This window comes from Mycteria americana, chromosome 1 (assembly GCF_035582795.1).
Source record: "Mycteria americana isolate JAX WOST 10 ecotype Jacksonville Zoo and Gardens chromosome 1, USCA_MyAme_1.0, whole genome shotgun sequence".
In the NCBI taxonomy this organism is placed as follows: Eukaryota; Metazoa; Chordata; class Aves; order Ciconiiformes; family Ciconiidae; genus Mycteria; species Mycteria americana.
The window spans coordinates 5,241,483-5,255,261 of NC_134365.1; the positions used below are offsets into that span (position 1 = coordinate 5,241,483).

Genomic DNA, 13,779 nt, shown 5'->3' on the forward strand with positions numbered 1-13,779 from the left:
TGGCTAATACAGGCTAACACAGATATCCGAGTTGTTTAACACGTGATTACAAATGGGAACCAAAGATTCCTGTAAAGCCATCGAACAGAGAGACAGGGGAGATGATTCAACACATTGGATATCTAAACTAAATGTCTAAAGAAAATTATACAAATATCTCTGATTCTCCCCTGTTTTCTTCCCTACCCTGTTCTTCCATCAGAGATTTATATTAATCTGCTAGCAAAAAAAGCTGGTTTCCTTCTTTGTTTCACAGATCGTTTTGGCCTTAAACACAACACAATCTACAAAAATGCAGTTATTTAAGTTTTCATTTTTAATGTGACTCTTCATTGCTAAATTGAAGAACCCGGGATTAAAAAAAGCACGTAATGTGAATTAAATGTGGTGGTGGACAGTGAGTGTTTGTGTTACACCAACAGTATCACAGGTTCATTTCCTTTGTATATCTTACTTCAGTTTTGCAAACTAGGATGGAGTTTTTCCAGCTTTTTCTGTATACTTTTCCAGGGGCTTTTGTTTCCAAAGATGTAAATTGAAAGGGATGACATTTCCACGCAAAGAGAGGAAATGTTTATTTTAAGAACACACAAGTACCCAGTTACAATATAACTTGTTGAATCCTCGATGCCAGACTGGCTTTGCTTGGAAGATGAATGTGGACTTGAAAAGAACCCTGTCAAAGTAATTCGGCTTTACAGCTTATTCCTATTAGCCAAATCTTTGCTTCAAGCTCCTCTGTTTTGTCTTTTAAGCATGCAGTAGCAACATTTAAGGAAAAAAAAAAAAGTTTGCAGCGCCTTGATGGATGTGGTGAGATATTTTCATGGTTTATGTACTGTTTCTAAACATGGGCCAAGCCTTCCCCTCTGCCCCCTCCCCAAAAAGAAGAAAAAAAGGAAACAAGCGCCCAAAAACCTCAATACAAGCGGAGAGAAGCAAAATGAGCAAAACCTCAGACGAGTTTTGGTTAGAGTTTTTTTTTTTTTTTCCCCTTTGCCGATGTTGTTGCTAATTTATAGATGGAGCAGCCTGTGGCTGCAGGGAGATGTGCCGAGCTCCCGGGTGGGTTCGCTGGCTGGGATGGGGATGCTGTAGGTCACGGCTGCGACTCGTGGTGTCTGGCCGCAGGTCCCCGGGCACAGCAGAGGTCAATGCCGACTTGATCATGCTTTCAGCTTGCATAGAAGAGGAAACTGGTTGTTTAAAAACAGGCTACCACGTTTTCATCATGCTTGCTTTCTCTGCCAAAGTTGCACAGACGCAGGGAGTGAGAATATCCTCCTGCCACCTTTCCGGAGGCATTTTTATACCCGCACTTCACTGTAAATTGGAAAAGCAATAAAACAAGGGAAAGGGACAGTGTAAGGATCAGCTGAGCTACAGCAGTCACTTCCTGGGGGTGCTTAACCTTGCATATATTATTTTCTTTTTGTCTAACTGTTGCATATGTATCTGCAGACAATGTGCTGTTAAAAAAATTAGAAGTGGGAATTAAATATTGTGCTACGGGATGATATGGTAAAGCTGGGGGTTTCTCATGTAACTTTGCAGAAACATCCTGCTTTCCACCGATCTTTTATTCAGCATTTAGAGATGTAAGATTTGCAGTCCTTTTTCTGGCATATTTTTTAATACTGGTATGCTTCTTGCACTCTACTTTCCCGTTCAGATTTCTATATTTCTAAATGTTATGTGTACGGACAAGGGTTCATAAATATATATGTTCCTTGACGGTTTCAGTTCATGCATGCGTATATGAATATATAACCCTCGATGGAGTTTCAGTTCTGCTGCAGACGCGATGGATTTCTCCGTCTTTATCAGTGGCACCATTAGTAGAGATAGAAATGGAAACTTTTTCAACTAAAACCAGCTGGGATATCATTGATCAAGATACAGTCTAACCCAGGAAAATGGGGTGTAAGTAGTAATTGGAGCTCTAATCCAGTTGAAATGATGTTTTTCTTGCTGTTTGTTTTTAGGATATTTCATGATGTATTCATTCATTCTCTCTCTTTTACCCTTCGAAATATAAATTTCTCAAAGCTAAAGCTAAAGAGGGTTTTAGGGCTGCTTAAACAACAGATGGAAAGGCTATCATTTTGTTCGTTCAGAAAATATTTAATAATATATTAGAAGTTTGTAGAAGGGGAAATGTGACTCTCTAAGGAATTTTCAAATTAGTGACATCTTTTTCCTTTAATGTGTTATACTTAACATTGCTGTTTAAAAGCATGGAATGAGACTTCATAGGTTCGTGGTGTTTTGGGTTTTAAAAAAAAAAAAAAAAAAACAAAAAAAAAAACAAACCTTCCCAAGACACTAGATTTACATTTTAAAAAGAAAACACATTACAAAGACCCTGCCGTTAACTGTACAGAAACGAGCATTTGATGATGAGTTTCAAAAGAAACAGATTAAGTGGTTAGCAAGTACTGTGGCATTTGGCACGTGTGCAGATTCAAGCAATAAGTCAAAAAGACACATAAAATATTCTCAGGGAACTGGCTTTGTTGCATCTGTTTTGATGACAAAGATCTAATTTTGAATTATTTTGACAAATTAGAAATGTAGTTTACACCAGCAAGTATTTTTCCCTTAAATTTAAGAGTGCCAGGCAGACAAAACGACTTGCCTTGTCTATCTTCTTTTCAATACTTATTCTCCATAACTAAGTTCTGGAGTCAGCTCCGGAAACTAATTTTCTTTCCTTTCTAAAATGCATTTTAAAGGCAAAAACTAAACTGTATTAAATATTTACATGTCATCAGTCACCGTAATTACCATAATGTTTATATTCTGTTTGCAGAGAGGGAGGGAGGTGGTCATGCAACATCAAGAGGCAGTTGATATTTAGGAGACAACTTCTATCGTAGCGTGATCACTGTGAGAATACTTTGAGGCAAGGAAATAACTTTTTCCAATCAAATGCATTTTATTAGAAGATTCAATCATCGATCTTGCCTTGCAGTCCTCCTTTCTCAGTTGGCTGCATGGACATTATTAATTTTCACTACAGGTTAGCCCAGATATGGCTCAGATTTTCCCAGTTTCTTCCCTCTAATTCTTTCCATTCTCTCCCTCATCCCAAGTACTTCTTCCCAGCATATGCCCATCATTTTTATACTCTTCTTTGTAGGAAGGTGATATTAAAACAGTATTATAGCAGCCCCTAGTAAATGTGGAGTCTGTGTATATTGATGACACGGGATTAGTGACTGTAGATATGTATACACACAAAAATAGTTGTTGTACATCTTTGGCCAGTTGACCTCGCTGCTGATCAGTCTCCCACTGGATTTCTAGTATTAAAAGCGCTGTAACAAATTCAGAAAATTGGTTTTTTATTAATCAGTATTCTGGAAACAGAGGAAAAGTTCTCACCTTTCTTACTCAGTTTTTGAATGATCGTCTGCAGTTCCTCCTGTATAACACAGCAAAGCCACATCCATTCCTAGAGCGGTGTTTAGGTTCGGTGTATCATGACAGTACATCACCCCAGCTATTTGGAAGGGGTATGGAGCACCAAATTTTAGCTTGTGTAGTTCATAATATATCAGACAATGTTGGTGTACAAAAAAGCTGTTTTCTTTTAAATGAAAAAAATTGTAGCAATCCAGAAAGTATTTCTGTCCATTAGAAGTTTGAGAGTAACACTGTGACTTTGAACAGCTGGAAGAAATTTTAAAAGGTCTGAGTTGTTATTTGTTAAAGATGAACTATGGTCTTTATTTTTAAATACATACACACACATATGCATCACAGTTGTGCTTTGGCTTTTAGCTTCACCCCCAAAAAATGCAGTCATCTCAAATCAGGCCAGGAAAACTGTTATGCAGGTATACTGTATGTGCTCGTTTTCAGGGATAAATCACGCACGCAGTATCTTGTTTTTATGCTGAGGGAATCCTAAAGCATCTGAAAAGTCACACCTGCGTAAGGCTACATGAAGATACGGTAGAGCCATCTCTTGTGAAAGGTAACAGGTAGACGATCCACAGCCCTTTGCCTAAACTTTGTCCTCCCGCATGATGGCATGAAGGACTTTGTCTTATACACCCTATTGTTGTGAAAATTGCAATAACAGATTTAACGTCTGAGCAGAGTAAGAAAGCTTGTTTATTTTTGCCTTATTTGCAGTCCCTTCACTCCTACATAGATGCATCAAGCTCCACGGCAGTTATCTTAAAAGGATGAAGAGCATGTTGGAAATCCTATTAGGATTCCACACAAGGGTTTCTGAGCACTTCACATCTGCAAAAAAAATTAAACATTTCAGCCCATCCCTTCGGATTACAGAGCTAGCACCGCTCCTTGCGGTACAGAGACGCTTGTACCCCGCGTTGCTGTTTCTTCCAGCTGCCCTGGCTGCAAAGTAGTAAGAGTTTTTGGCCATAGGACACTCAGAGCCACGAGACCAGATAATAGGCATTTAAAAGTATTGCCAGGATCATGTAAAATTGTGTTTTATTTTCTCGTCATTCAGGACAGTTGTTTATTTAATTTTTTTGATGGTGGCAGTTATAATAAACGTGCTAGTGTTTCAAAAAGCATAATAATGCATTGTTTTTATGGGGAAACAGAGCTCCAGAGGAAATGATGGTTTGATTTTGTGCATATTTGCTGCAGTAAACATTTTTGGCATTCCTCTGTCTTTTTCTTCCCTTTTTTTTTTTTTTTTTTTTAATACTTTATTTTTCCTGCTGGGTTTAATGCAGCATAACCTCCTCTAAATTTAGTGGGAAGTGTAAATGTATGTAATGCTTTTTCTGTGGTTAGAAAATACATGTAGCATTAAGTTATTAAAGCTTGACTTTAAACTATGTCTTGGGCTAATGATTTTACAGTATAATTGCTTTAGTTAATTTGAAGGCAGGTATACATACAGCTTATTCCATTTTGGCACTATAAAGTTTGCCATTGGTATTATACCTCATTTTTTATATGATTTACATAATTTGTGAAACAGATTTAATATTTTGTGTGTGAGCTAATTAGTTTCTGGTTTAGAGCCTTCATTGTGTGTTCATTGGGTTTTGAACACCTTTTACAGTAGCACAGAAGGTCATTGTTGGATCGAAATTCTTTGTAGAGCAATCAATCCCATTTTAATAAAATAAGTTGCATAATTTTTAATGTAATTAAATTGGGTTCCACGGAATTGTTTTCAGCTGTAAATTTGCTGAATTGGAAGAAATATGGTGTGATGTGTTAATTACTGTGCTGTGCTCTTGTTATGGTATAGTTAGAGATTACTGGACTTTAGATGAGCGCAATTTTATATGTACCTCTAAGGAGCTCTTAAGGGGGTGTCTACTTTTTCTAGTAGAGGGGGAAAAAAAAGGAACATTTCTAGTAGAATTTAAAAAAATTTCTGCATAACTTTCAGAAGATGCAACATTAATGTGTCACTAACATTTATTAGTAATTGCCAGGTGACAACACCACCAGCACTTGCCAAGCACCGAGCACTTCAGCAGGTGGTAGTGAGGTTGGGTGGCTGAAATAAATGCCCCTTTCCCAGTTCCAGGGGCATGCCGGAGAAACGGAGCCCCTCTGTGCACAGTAAGCATCTCACAGTCACGTCACACGCCAGCCCAAAAAAGTTCTTTTCCTCTGGTATGTGATTCCTACATGAAGGCGCACGCTGGCTGTTTTCCTCTCCAAGGAATTGTTTTCTTGGCTGCCGCCATCCAGTGTTTAACAGTACTGTGCAGCTTTAACGGCTCCTGGCTTATTAGGAGTCTAAACAGTCTCCTGTATCCTTTGTGTCAAAATGAGTGAAAGCTTTGGAAATCATTTTGGGATTCACTGAACAGGAAAAGGAGTTGCTCGAAAGAGTCAGACCCTGCAGAAAGGCTAACTTTGCAAGTTAAAAATGGAGAGTAACAATTCCTTTCCGAAAGTTTTTGGCATCCGTTCCTTATGCTAACTCAATCTCTTAATTTACTCACATTATTTCTGTACACAAATTATTTCTAATTTGGATTTTGCTTGTCTGTTGCTACCTCTGTTTTTACCTGTGTAGCTCACACATGCGTGCTCATGCTTTTTTTTTCTTGGTAAAATAGTTGCACTTAGTACAGAGATAAATTAAAAGTTAATGAGACAGAACCAGAACACGGTGCAGGTATTTCCCTTCCCTCTGTTTGTGTGCTGTTAGGAACTGGTTCTGGGATTAAAAAAAAATAATAAAAATTCAATCAGCCGCAATGCAAGTCCGTATCTCGTGGGACGGTTGCTGTAAGTTGTACTCTGTGTATAACTCTGGATCTGCTAAACGCATTTTGTGTTAGAAGCAAATATTAACAGTTGCCTTCGTGCTCTTTGCTAACGTGCATCTGATTTCATTTAACAACGCACATGAGCAGTCTCTTACGCAGACACTGCCATAGAGGTTTTTTGATTATTTCTAAGAACCTTGAACGAAGGCTGTGTTTTTCTGACATGTTTACATGTATACATAGCTATAAAAAAATAAAGAAAAAGAAAAACTCACCTTTTTATTGTTGAATTTGCAGCCTTTCTTGTTCAGCATAGAGTTGTTAGACCTTTGCAATACAATTATACCAGTGGAAGCCTTTAAGGCATTTATTTCCGAGTGGGAATACTGTTTCTCCTACTTTAAACAATTAGACGAAGTGTGATCTCACTTTCTTCCTGTGGAATGCCACACTTTTATTGCTATCATTTATCAGTTGCGAGATGTAAATAAGACGTAAGCTTAGGAGCCTGGCTCAAATAAAACTAGATTGTATTGATTCTTGTGTGGTACAGAATGAAACAGAAAATCATCTGACATCCACTCGGTGTTCATCAAAGCAATTTTTAAAGAATAAAGCTTGAATATGTACGATATAAATTCCTTATCTTGTTTACTTGATATACATGTGCAGTTCAAAAGTCAGAAACGTGATAAAAATCACAGCTAATTGTGTGAGATAGTGCCTATTATTTTCATTATAGGTTTAAACGTGAGATGTCGTGGTGTAGTCTAAAAGCAGCTTCGAAGTATGCAGAAACTTTGGAGATGTGCTGACAATTTATTGATGGACGCCTAAAGAGAGGGAGGGGGAAAAAAAAAAAAAAAAACAACAAACAAAACTTTCACATCACTGACAGCAAACGAAACGGAGTGAAAAACTGAGGTTTTGTCCATGCAGCAAGTTAATGATTTTCTTAAAAAAAAAAAAAAAAAGAAAGAAAAAACCCAACCTTTCCCCATCCCCCTGCACTGGTAGGGAGACAAGACGGCTGCTGATTTCTTAAAGCCTTAAAGTTAGCTGACCTCCTAGCTGAACCCGACTTTAATGTAAACATTTTCTTGAGATGGTTCGTAGCAGGGCCAGCAAATCTGGAGAATATTAGTGGCGCTGTGTTTGCGGGAAGCAGGAATCCCTTGGTAATTCTTAGGAGCTCTTTTCCAGGCCAAGGCAGCCTGAGACACAGTTGTGTTTTCAGTTTTGCAGGGTTCGTTGGTAATGCCCTGTGTATCTTTTTAAAATGTAATTAGTAAAACACATAATTAGTTTTTGCTTTGAAGTCGAGTTTTGCTTACTTGCTTTCGCTCCGTTAAAACTCTTTATCTTGCCCCACCATAGGTCAATAATATGATAGCATAATATTCGTGTTGCTTTAGTCGTCGATGTTTTGGCGTTGGTATATGAATCTAAACAGAAGAGAGAAATTAGAGCAGGGCTTCCTCCAGATCGCCTCTCTTTGCAAGAATATTAAGTTCCTTCAATGCTCCATGCTTAAGCGAAATGCATGGTGACTCGACCCTGATATTTTAAAGAAAGGTTTTACGCGTGTTTAGGTGTTTGTTGGCACTTTCAGGATCTTCTTGTGTTCCCATTCTGTACAGCATGAATTGATTACAATGGCTGTGTGACGCCTGATCACATGGAGTATTTTGCAGATAGAAACTTGGGGCTGAATTTCTAAATTTCCCTTACCTGCGTGCCCTTTGTTCAAGGTATTTTGTGTTTATCATAAGCCTGAGCAGCGGTTGAAATGACATGCTGAAACGGGATATAATACTTAGCACTTGCTTCTTCCTTTTCAGCTTCAAAGCACTTTTCACACATTAATTGATCTCCCCAACATCCCAGTCTGCCCAGTACTTGCTGCAGTACAGCAGCGTGCCTGGAGTGGGTGCACTGGTGGACATCGGTTCGATGGATGTCGGTCACTTGTGCTTATTACAGCCTAGCAAATGCTCTGTGTTGTATTACACTGACTATAAAAATCCTAATTTTACTTGCACAAAAAACCATGTTTACCTGTAAGAAACCTGTGCCTGTTATGGGCAGCTCTGATTGCTGTCACTGTATGTTGCATGTTAATCTGTACTCCAAAAATTGGGCTCAAGCTGTTGACCCATTAGGTGAAAAAACTTGATAGAATAGACAGATTGATGGAAAGAAACTGCATGTGTAGTTGATTTTTTTTTTTCTGTGAGGAAAAAATTCAGCGAAATTGTTTTTTAGATTCAGAAGGACACCTTACAATTCTTCTATTAACGAGTGTCTAAAAATCCAGTTTTCACTTTCAGCACAGTGCGGCAGAGATGGAAAACTCCCTTTAGATTTTTCATTTAAATTATTGAGCAAACTTGAAGAAAGGGGGGGAGAGGTAGAAGCCCAAGACTGATGTTTTCCGCTTATATTTTTTTTTTTAATTTCAATTTCAGCAGTATGTACCATTGCCATCTTGATCAAAACTCCCATGAACAGCAGGAAAACCGGTGCTTTTGCAGTTAGAGCAGAACCCAGGCAGGACGTTGCCAACATTTGCTGGTTTTCTGAGATGAGCTGCATCAATTAGTCATTCTTCTCTTGCCCTTCTACCCCAGCTCTCTCTAGTCATTGAGTCTGCCACGCATTTTCTGGAGCAAGGATTCTCTTCATTTATCTTTTTTGTAGGTTGTAGGGTGCTTTGAACACACTGGACGCTAGTTGGAGCATGTGCGGCTCCCTGAAATATAAATAATAATGTAAAGGGTTTATGTTATTACATAATAATTGGATTGACATTTCTCAAAGTATTTTTTTTTCAGGTTTTGATTGCAGACATGTTTAATTGGTGTTAAAATTGGCTGTTGTGTATGTTCGTTGTCATGGCTTGTTTAATACCTCATGTTTGCAGTTGTCCTAGTTTTACCATCTTGAAAGATGGTTTCTATTTAGTTCCCTTAATGTTTTCCACAGTTTGTTTTAAAACCCACAAATTTAGCTGAAGTGTTTGTTTTTTTACTTAAGAATGTTAACTTTAGAAATAAAATATTTCCTGTTTATCAGCAAAAGTGTTTCTTCCCACTTGCTGGCATGATTTAGAAGATGGATTTTTTATTTCCTTCTCTTACGCTGCCTTTCTTTCTTGTGCTAAATATAATAAAACCTGAGCAATGATAAAGCTTATTTAACCCAAATATACCTGCCTCACCTCAAATAAATACAAAATAAATTGGGCAAAAGAAAGAGATAATATTTTTGAATCAGTACACAAACATTGCTCTCTGTAAGATATTCATTGTACTGCAATAAATGGGGAAAATATATTGAATTTATGCACACATGATTGACTTTTCATACAGTGAACCCAGGTTAAACATCTTGAATATGGAATATGAATAGAGCTAACATTTTCATATGAAGCAATAATGAAAATGAACAGAGCTCCATTTCGACTGATAGCAAAGAACATTTGATACTCCAAGGCATAAAATGTGTTTAGTACTTGGGTTTTGTTAAGCCTGACAGAAGCCAGGAAATGGGACGGTACAACTACTGCATAAAGGCTTCTTCTATACCCGATGACAGGCTCGAGGATGTAACTGGGTAAAAACAATAACGCCACCCGACCGCTCTTCATTCCCTACAGTAAGAGGAGAAGGTATTCATGGCTGCGTGTCGTCAATGGGTTCATGTCTGAAAATATCAGTCGTTAGGACGTGGGTTTTGTTCCCTGGGCTGAGCCTGGCGCCAGGCTGCAGGGAGAGGGGCGGGAGAGAAAGGGAAGTGTAAGACTTCTTTTCGTGGATTTTACAGGGTGGACAATGTGTGTGATTTTTATTTTTTTTTTCCTTGTTTTGTTCTGTAATAGCCCTGGATGAAATGGGTTTTAGTCCAGGTAACGGGAAGGATGTCCCGGTGCCTTCCTGTTTTGGTGAGGTGCGTGGCTGGCAAACCAACTGCAGTTTAAGAGTACTGGCATTACTTGCTCTGGGTTCCTAACTACGGTGGTCCTTTCTTCTCCCCCATGGCAGCATCTTCTAGTCGAGCCACTCCGACAGAGGATAACAAGCCTGTATTTTCAGGATTTTTTTCCTGCGGTGATTTTAGTCCCTGATGAGCTTTACTTGTTGAGTCTGTGCATGTTACCATTTGATAGGCAGAAAAATCAGAAGTCAAAATATGCAGGTAATGCAAAAACTGCCCGAAACTTCCTTTATATTCCCTTCCCTGCCCACCCACCCCTTTCACTTCTAGCAGGAGCTCAAGTTGCTTTTCTCTTGCAGCCCTATAAATGCGATTGATTCCTTAGTTGTAACCCTATAAATGCTTGTTTAACATGGACTGTGTTTGAAGAGTTGACCTGTTATTTGTTTTTAGTGGTTTAAATTAAAAGTTTAAAGGTACCTAAAAATCAACTTAAAGAAAAATTTGGCCCAGCAATTAAGGTTTGATGTCTGAGTCTCTCCAGCTCCCACATACACGCAAGGAAACTTTCCTGAAGAGTAACACAAGGGAGGAATTTGGCTGATGGGTGAATACACAGCCCATACAGCTCTGCAGGAACGCTTGGCTTCCACTCAATTAAAACAGGGTCTTAATTGATCCTGTACTAACCCAAAATGGGAGCTTTTTGCTTTCTTTCAGGGAGATGGAGACAAAAATAAACTAACAAGGACACCTGTCAGCTTCCAAGTTCCGGGTGTTTTCAGACTGTGTCTGCTGAAAGAGCACTGCGATGCTTATGGTTTAATCATCATAATGATGATTTACATTAGCAGCTTAAATATATAGAACTTCCTAGTGATACCATAACTAAACCTGTACTTAAATTCCTTAGGACTGACCTAAAATACCACGATATTTTGTATTTTGAATACAAATGCCATATCAGTATCCAGGAGAGTTAAAGAGCCACTGGAGGGGTGGCTACTTCTGCACTAGCTTCAAAGTGATGCCATTTTACTGTTCTTCAACATCAGCTTCAGCCAGTGTAAGTTGAAGGTCTTGGACCACTTATCTTTGCAGTGACTGTTTTCTGTATTGTGGATCCTGTTACGCATTAAAAAATGCATTTTTTTAACAGGTTTCTCTGCACATCTTGCAAGTTAATTATTGTGAATAAAGAGTCTTAATTCAAGAACCCTTTGAATTTGTGTCAAGCTTTTGGCTGATCCAGCACGCAGTCATCTTGTATCGTTTCGTCTCAGTTTGTTCACCTGTGAAATGGGTGTGATGTAATGCTTAAAAAATGCACTTAATACACCAGTAGATCCTGCAAACAAATAGGATATTATGTATAGAGAACTTGCTGATGGGTGGTAGGACAACGGTATATGCTAAATTTTCCAGACACAGAGGATGTAGAAGGGACAGTACAGTTGCGGTTTTTGAGTATTGTGTGAGAATAAAACTTTTTAGTCCGCTAAGGAAGATACTTTGCCTCGTTTAGAAAGTCCTTTGAAAGTCGGTACAGGCTGTTGGAGCTATATTTCCCAAACCAAAAAATTGAGACAAAATGGCAAAGGGAGAAGGCAACTAAAGATTTTTGTCTTCCCATCCTTAACATTTTATCATTGTTGTCTGCAGCTGTAAAACTGTTTTGTTGTCTTGCCCGACTGGAGCCCTGAGCTTTCCTGGTGCAGCACCAGCCTTGCTGTGCCAATTCCTCATCTCAGGAGGAAGATGAAGAACAGTTTTGCAATTAGTGCAGTAGACTGGGATTCGGAAGATCGGGGTCAGACTCGCTTTGTGACCTTAGATAGGTCACTTCCTCCATAAATCAGTATTATTACAGTAATATTTCCTTTCCTTCATCTTAGGTATGTCTTCCGTATTTGATTTGTAAACTGTTCTGACTGAGGGCTTTTCAGGTTAAGTCTGGACAGCATCTACCACAATGGAGTTCTGTTGTTAGCTGGGGTGACCAAGATGCTTCTTTAATAAAAACAATCATAAATTCAAAGCTACTATTACGTTACATCATTCTTTTAAATGTTGAGACATATGAGGTTATACTTGTTACGCTCAAAAAAGTCAGGAAATACCAGTGGCGAGGTTGGACATAGAATCTTAACATGTCATTGCACGAGTGTGTTAAAATCACAACTTATTTCTCAAGTGTACGATATCATTTATATTTGACTTATCAGAACTCTGTAAACAGGAGAGGATGCAGCGTGATGTCGTGCACTCAGAGCAGTGCTTTGCTGGAGCTTGATTTGGCAAATCTGGACCTACAAAACTACAATATAGTGGGTTTGCTTGATATTTACATCCAGGCACCTAATATCTAATTTAGTCATTGGTGTATAGTTTTGTAGGTACTTGTCACTGTGTATGTGTGAGATTCTTTTCTGCTTTAATGTTATTCACTTGTAATATTATACTTTACATTGAATATTTCAGAATCTAGAGGAGCATTTTAGAAGAAAAGCAAAATTTTAATCAGTGTATGTCATGTGAATGAACGTACTGCTGAAGCCCAGTACAAGTGACCTGCGTACACCCAGTTTGTCCAGTGCTTCCCAGTTTAAAGCTGACTGTGCCTTTGCAGCCCAGCCTGTGTGCACAGGAAATCCCTGCTCATTTCTGAGCAGACCTAGGAAAAGAAAACAACAGGAACGAGATGCCTTTGCCAGGGCAAGTCATTCAGCCTGCTCGGATTTTCCAAGTATTCCCCAGACGTGCTGCTGTAGAGGAACGGACAGCAGATTGGTTTTTGTGTTCTGGCAAGACATACACAACCAGCAGATCATCAGTTGGGCCCATCTGCACTGTCAAAGATACGTAACTCAACTTAAAGCACTTCCAGTCTTTCGAGAGTTAGCAGGCGTCCCTGTCGCTGTCTCAGGATGGTTTTACATGAAATTTGTTGGCTATTTAAAAGGAAAAAAAATATATAGGATTAATTTTGGCTGCACACCAGCAGATTGGTAATGTTCTGTATGTGACCAGAGTTGTGCCTTGTATCAAAGCTTGCATGGACGGGGAAGGGGATTTACTACTGTAGGAAAGTCCATGAGAGGAAAATTGAGGTCCAGAAAATGCTGTCCGAGATAATTTCTGCAGAGTCCAGTTTTGTTCACTTTTGCTTGATAAGGAGTGAGGCAAAGATCTAAAAGCCCTGACTTGTTTAAGTAGGAAACCTCATTTGTACTTGTGGAAGTAGGGCCAATTAATTCACGTATATGCCTGGTACAGCACAGCTTCTTGGAGGATGGTGTCCCTCTGTTTCACGTTGCTTTGACAGCCGTGTAAATTCTCGCTTTCATTATTTTATACTTTATTGAATTTACATGAGTGGATTCAGTGATACCATACCTAGTTTTCACTACAGAACGCCAAAGCACCATTAGGAGAGGTTGCTCACGTGGTTTCCACCTCTGCTCTGTCACCTATGGAGCAGCAGAACTGCAGTTACTTCTGGTTTTGTTCTACTTTCCCATGAGTTGAGCAGGAGTGAGTAATATGGCCTAAACTTTTTTTTTTTTTTAAAGGCTATGACAGGCCAGACCTGATAAATTTTAGCATGATAGGGAAA

The 13,779-nt window shown here is 38.8% G+C and overlaps 1 protein-coding gene across 1 annotated transcript in view; it reads left to right on the forward strand.

Moving 5' to 3' along the window:
- TAF3 (TATA-box binding protein associated factor 3) overlaps positions 1–13,779 on the forward strand; it is a 117,759-nt gene that overhangs the window by 51,831 nt on the left and 52,149 nt on the right. The gene's annotated exons all lie outside the window — the stretch shown is intronic.